Genomic DNA, 6,861 nt, shown 5'->3' on the forward strand with positions numbered 1-6,861 from the left:
GCAGCTTAAAATTTCTCTCTTCCTGAATGTTGCAATTTACATAGGAACCTTCTTTCAGAAAATATTGTCAGTGGAATTCAATGGACATTAATTTTCAAATAAACTAACATGAATCTCCACTTGTCTATTGACAGTTTTCTAACAAATAGAAGATTTTGGAGTGGGGAAAAAAACTTTTTCAAGTTTATTACTGACAAAACCATCAATGTCAGTTATGGCCCAGAAAATCCAATTTAGGATTTGTCTGAAAGGAAGATACAGTCTCCTCCTAAGAAAAAGGTGAGCCCCATGGTGTAATTCATGATGCATACCAATCGCTGAAGCAAAAATGCATATGAATAATGCACTGTGTGCTGTCATCCATCGCAGGAAAATCTCTTAATTGAATGGGGCCACAAGGTTTTATAGGGACTGTTAAGCCGATCTATTTTTAGCTGAGTAACTCTTCATCTGCCCACGCTAGGAAATTACAGCCTTGACATTAATTATGGCTATGGAAGTGTTACCTGAAAAATTAATTTTATGCTGTGCAAACAGTTAGGTAGAAAATCCATGAAGAAAGTGCCACTGATAAGACAAGTAGTTCCCCTAGAGTCCAATGAGACCATCTGTGCCTTTTCCTGAGCTTTTTCCTTTGGTTACATTTGAGCTGCTACATCCACTGGTGGAAAATGTTCTTATTTCAAAAAGGAACACCAGGGAAGAATGAAATAAAGTATTTTTTCCTTGCAACTGTCCTTATTAGTATGTATGCCCAAATGCATCAAACTAATGAGGCAGTGTCATTATATGAAAAAGCTGTATTGGGTATTCCGAAAGTTTTAGTACATTGGAAGGATAAAACAAAATAAAAGCTATTAGTTAAACACATGTGGTCATAAAGTAATAATGAAGATAGTCACACAATATGTTGACTTCACTAATAACTACTGCATGTGGTGTAAAGGGTGGAATTTTAAGATATTCAATTTTTCCCCAAAAGCATAAAGTACCAAAAGCTATATTCCAAACACAGCACATGGTGTAAAAACTTTTTATAATACAAATTGTGATTCCAGCACATGTAAATTCTCCATTTTTATTTAGAAACAGGGCAAAATAAATATGAATTTCAATATTACCTGTATGATGTTTAATTCATTTGCTTAAAGGTTAAAATAAGTAATATCACCACTTTGCACATTTAAGTAAAAACCTACTGAAAAATAACAAACTTTGGAGAAAATATAAACAAAAATCCTTAATCTTTATCCTCAGAATATGATGGTAGTAAAATTAAACATATTAAATCATGCCGTGGGCATTCTAAAATTAAGCAGAAAAGACAATTGTGTAATTAGAAATGGGAAACAAGAAACATTTAAATCCTTCTTGGCATTGTAGCTTAATCTATTCCATTATTAGTTAAGTTTTTAAATTGAAATAATCATACAATCCCTTCTGGTTCCTGTAAACACAACCTACCTAGTATTACATTAGACACAGCTCAGTAAAATCTCAACAACAAAACTCTCCAAATCTACCAAATATGTGGGAATAAGAACAGTATCTTTTCATTCCATAGACTTGAAATTTTATAAAGTTTCATCCTCAATCACAGAGGATTGGAAGCCTCTTTCAATGGAACTTTCCCTGATATAGATAGAATATATTGAGGGTTATTTCTCCAGAGACTATATCTATATCTACTATCTGAATATTTAAGGAACGAAATACCTATTTCCAACCTATGCAATACAATGTACTACTTCACATCATCTAAATATTCTAATCTTCAGCTTTATCATGATGTCTCTAGTTTTTTTCTAAAAGTTCAGCATGGGCAGGTCTAGACAAAACTGTGAAGTTGGTAATTTATTGATAGTACCTCCACCTGAATTCCTCTTTTGTGTCTCACTTTCACTTTCCACTACTACCCCACCCAACTCCCTCCAAACCTTTTGAACCCTCACATTCTTCCCTGAATGTGAGAGTTGTCTCATCCCAGATTTTATATCCCAGTTTGTTAATTTATTCAATATTGATCAAGCACTTACTAACAAAGCAGGAGCATCACCGTCTTGGACAAGCCCCTCATTCTAAAGTTCACCTTAATAAAAAAACTGCCTAAATCCAAAGGGCATCAGCGTAATGGCTAAGGTCAGCATGACCATAAACCACAAATAACATCTCCAACCAGAAACATTCCAAACTCCTCCCCAACCAGAGACATGCTGGCCCCTAGATAAGCCCCTCTAGCTGGGAAGATGCTAGCCTTGAGATAGCCCCACTTTGTACCCTAAAGATGTCTGCCCCAGATAACCTCCCCTCCTCCTAGAGAGATTCCAACCCCACTATAAAATTCTCCACACACATAAACATTCCAAGTTTGTGATAAATCCCCCTCACCCTAAAACCAATATATACTCTTAGTCTATAAGAGAAAGCACTCCTGACCTCAATTGGCCAGGAGCACCTCTCAGGGTTTTTGTTTGTTTGTTTGTTTGTTTGTTTGTTTTACTTTTTATTATTATTATACTTTAAGTTCTAGGGTACATGTGCATAACGTGCAGGTTTGTTACATATGTATACTTGTGCCGTGTTGCTACCTCTCAGGTTTTAACTAAAGAAAACCTGTCTTTGACTGCCAAGCCACGTTTTGTGTTTCTTACTCCTTTCTTTGACTTTTACATTTGGTGCCAAAACCTGGGACGAGTGCTGGGGGCAGAGGCTCCCTTGCAACCCAGGAAGCAGTGGGCCATGGCTACTCATCCTGAGTTAACTCCTGGATCCTGAGGGTCTCTGGCCACCTGCCCTGTAGTCTTTTCTCTCACTTCACTTTTCCCTCATCCTCCCTTTCTCCTTTCTCCTTTCTCTCTCTCTCTCTCTCTCTCTCTCTCTCTCTCTCTCTCTCTCTCTCTCATGCTGCAGTCCAAGAGACCCTTTGCTGATTCCAACTAGAACATCCAATATCAGACACTATCCAGCGACTGGTAAGATCTGCCCTCCCCTGGCTTTCTCACAGTAGCTAGGAAAAGTTAGGTCCACTGTCCAGGTCCTCAGAGGACTAGCGTGACTAAGCTAGAATAAATCTTGGGGATGCCCAGTTTTCTTCTCAGCTTGACCATCCTCTTTAGAAAGAGGATTCCGGGTCTCTGTCTTTTGTCTGGGGACGCCTAGAACAAAAACAGACACCCTGGGCTTCTTCTCACCAGTCCACATGGATGATAAAAAATCCCACATTCCTACACCCTCTCCACTGTGCTGTCTCCTTCACGACCTCACCAAACTTGGTTTAAGTGTTTAGTCTTTTACTGTAACACGGCCTGGCCCCAAAACACATTAGATAATGACAGCCCATGGCCCAAAAATGGCACCTCTAACTTGCAAATGCTCAGGAATTTGACAACTTTATAACCAGGAATGGCAAATGGCAAGAGGTTCTCTATATTCAGGCCTTCTTCTGCTTCTACCTTAAATCTCAATCCTCTCTGTATCAAGCTTGCACCTCTCCTAAAATCTTTCTTCTTAATAAAAACCCTCCCCAGATCTCTCCTTCCTCCAAAACTCCTTTTGACCCTGCAGATAAACCCCCTCTGTATTCTTATCCCCCTGTATCCGCTCCTTACCCATCCAAATACTCTACCCTGGTGGCCCCTCCTGCTTCCAAGCATTCAGCCCCAAACCCCACTCCTCCTCCTTCTCTACCTGTTACCCATTCAAAAACCACCTCTGCATTCACACGCTAGGACTGAAATTAGGCTGGAATACAGAGGTGAGGTCAATACTCTGAGGCCTGACTCAGCTGCAGAGAAAAATATGTGAAACCAGAAAATCTGAGACAGGTCTCTTAATTTAGAAAGTTTACTTTGCCAAGGTTGAGGAGGCGCCCATGACACAGCCTCAGGAAGTCCTGACGACATGTGCCCAAGGTAGTTGGGGCACAGTTTGGCTTTATACATTTTATACATTTTAGGAAGACATGGGACATCAATCAATATATGTAAGAAGTACATTGTTTCAGTCTGGAAAGGTGGGACAACTTGAAGCAAAGGCAGGAAGACTGGAAATACGGAGGTAGCTTCCAGGGCACAGATGGGTGAGACACAAATGGCTGCATTCTTTTGAGTTTCTGATTAGCTTTTCTAAAGGAGAAAGAGACATGAACACGAGCAATGCCTTCAACCCCAGCCACTTCCCAGAGAAGGAGAATGGTTATAGCATTCTATAACCACTTGGATGTTAAAGCATATATGGTCCTGATAAGAACAAGAAGGCACAACAAATTTAGAAGATTTGAGGAAGGTTTGCCCCCCAAAAATGCTTCATCTTTATCCTCTCTCACAGGATGGTGACCCTATCTTTCCAGTTGCTTAGGCCAAAATCCTTAGGGTCATTCCTGATGCCTTTTTTTCATAAACTTACATCCAATTGTCAGGAAATCCTGTGGTCTCTATGTTCGGAATATATCTAGAATACTACCACTTCCCAGCACCTTTGCAAAGCCATTACCTCCTGAGACTGAATTTCTGCAACAACAACAGAAAAGTAATATTGTGCAAAACTTTTTGTCTCTAATTTTCCAAAACACCTGATGACTTATCTATGTAGGCATATAAATGTGATCCCTAGTTTCAACACTTATGGTAAAAATTACATGTGATTCTGTCTTTTGTATGAGATTCCTGGCCCAATCTATTTCCTATCCTTTTTTTAAACACACACACAGAATTAATACAAGCGAGACTGAAAACTGCCCTCAATAATATACTTACAGGTTCAAATAAAGATTTGAAAAGATCCAGAGGAATTACATGTCTGCCTCAGCAAGTTCATAACAGCAAATGGGGAATTGGGGCAGATTACTAAAAATAAATTTAAATAATCCTCTTTTGTAAACCGTACTAAACTTTGCCTGTTTAAGAAAATTTTGGCAAAGAAATTCTGACTCTCACAGTGAAAATACGTAAATTTATTTGAAACGGTTCCAGCTCCAGAAAATGCCAAGATAATTTACCAGTTTACAAACTTCAGAAAAGGTACCATGTTTTCTAAAACAATGTGGTCAACTTGACAAAAATCCTTTCCACCTTACTGCTTGTCTATTTTTGGAATGCCAGTTGCTGTAGCTCTTAATACAAATTTAAGTGAAATAATCAGTTAATTTCTTCATAAGAAACAGTCATCACTTCAACTGCACATTATATTGGAGGTGTGTAAAATAAAGGTGAAATTAATATTATTCAGAAAAAAATAATCAACAGCCTATATACATTTGGTGTGTTACATTAAATATAAACTTAGCAGCTTTATGTATACTTATTAAGTTTTTAGACATATACTTAAGCTGAAACTGAAGTTAAGAAAGGAAATGGCCTTTGAAGCCAGCTACCAAAATCAGTCCTCCTTGGGCTTTAAAACAGAATATAAAAATACTACATCATAGGAAGGTGCAGAGTATGTCAACTAGTGGCAGGCCGGGTCTCACTAATGCAGGCCTCCACTACAACTGTTTCAGCACTGACTGAGTAGTTACATTAAATGTCAACAGCTGATAGAGCCAGAGCCCTCAAACAAAGGCTGGAATGGAACAAAAGCCCACCAAGAGTCTGGCTTTGGCCTTTCCTGGGTCTTGAAACATGAAAAGGTAACAAAGGAATTCTTAACAGAACCCATTTACAATTAAACAATTTTATTGGTGATCTGAAGGAATTCCCCAGACCTCCATAAACAAGCTTTCTCGGGGACTAAAGGAATTCCCCAAACTTCCATGATTTAGCAGGAGACAAGATAAGGGTAATCACCCCTGGCATCTGGACCCGTCTAGATTAAGTGAATTTACTGGTGCTCCAGAGGAGGGTCTTCAGGACTCAGATCTTAGCTGCAGATTAAAAGAAGTTAATCACTTACGTCTTTAGATGAGTGCACACTTACATGTAGACACGTAGCTTAGAAGATACACAAGCTCTGAAAAACTTTGTAATTTTCAGTTGGTCAGGTGATAATTTCCAGGCCTTCTCCCTGTAACCAGTCACAAAATGAAAACCTCCTTTCTTTTCCAGTTCATCTGCATCTCCTTATTGGGCTACAAGAATAAGCAGCCTGATGATCCGTTTGGTCCGGGAAAAAACTTACATCTTCACTGTGATACATCAAACTCCTTTTGCAGTCATGCATTCATTAACAGTTATATGATGGCTCCTTTATTCTTGTCAACTATCTGTTTTCTATTCAAAATTCTTCAAATTTAATTGATTTAAAAGAAATATACAAAATAAAAACAGGTTGATCCTTCATGTTTATGACTGCAATTTTAGGGCTGATTTACAGTGAGATTATTGCTCTCTCCCTAGGCTCTCTGGAAATTTAGTTAAATAGCAGTTTGTTTTATTTATGTTACATATGAACCTATTACTATAAAAATATTAAAAATAACAAATTTTATTAATTGCCTGTTATTTCTCAGCCATAATGCAAACCAATTTAAATGCATTAGCCACTTAATAGTTATAACAACCCAGTGAGGTAGACATTCATACCTCCATTTATTTCAAAAGGACTTTAAATGGGAGTTATCTACCAATAGGCTGCTTGAGAAAAGTGTTGGTTATGTTCATGAGGGCATGGTTAAAATAATGATTAATTAACTAAGGATTTCTGTTACACTTCTTTCTGCAAAGAAACTACTTGCCCAAGGGGTATACATTATTTCTAAGTGAATGACAGAATGGTGAAATGTCCACATTTTAACAAGTGAGCCATAACTGACAGATGCTCTGAGAAAGAGCAAGTTCAGAAGAGTGTGGTGTTCTCAGTCTCCTCGGGGAGGGAAGCCTCCACTCGGAATTCTAATTTCAGTTTCTGTTACTAAGGGAGAAAAGC

General features: G+C 38.3%; 1 long non-coding RNA gene across 1 annotated transcript in view; it reads right to left on the minus strand.

Moving 5' to 3' along the window:
- Positions 1 to 6,048, minus strand: part of LOC114679555 (uncharacterized) — a 39,843-nt gene extending 33,795 nt beyond the window's left edge. The window contains exon 1 of the long non-coding RNA XR_003731571.2: positions 5,914 to 6,048. This is a non-coding gene — a long non-coding RNA (uncharacterized LOC114679555). The remainder of the gene's footprint in view (positions 1 to 5,913) is intronic.
- Between the last annotated feature and the right edge of the window lie 813 nt (positions 6,049 to 6,861).

Source organism: Macaca mulatta, chromosome 7 (assembly GCF_049350105.2).
Source record: "Macaca mulatta isolate MMU2019108-1 chromosome 7, T2T-MMU8v2.0, whole genome shotgun sequence".
NCBI classification, from domain to species: Eukaryota; Metazoa; Chordata; class Mammalia; order Primates; family Cercopithecidae; genus Macaca; species Macaca mulatta.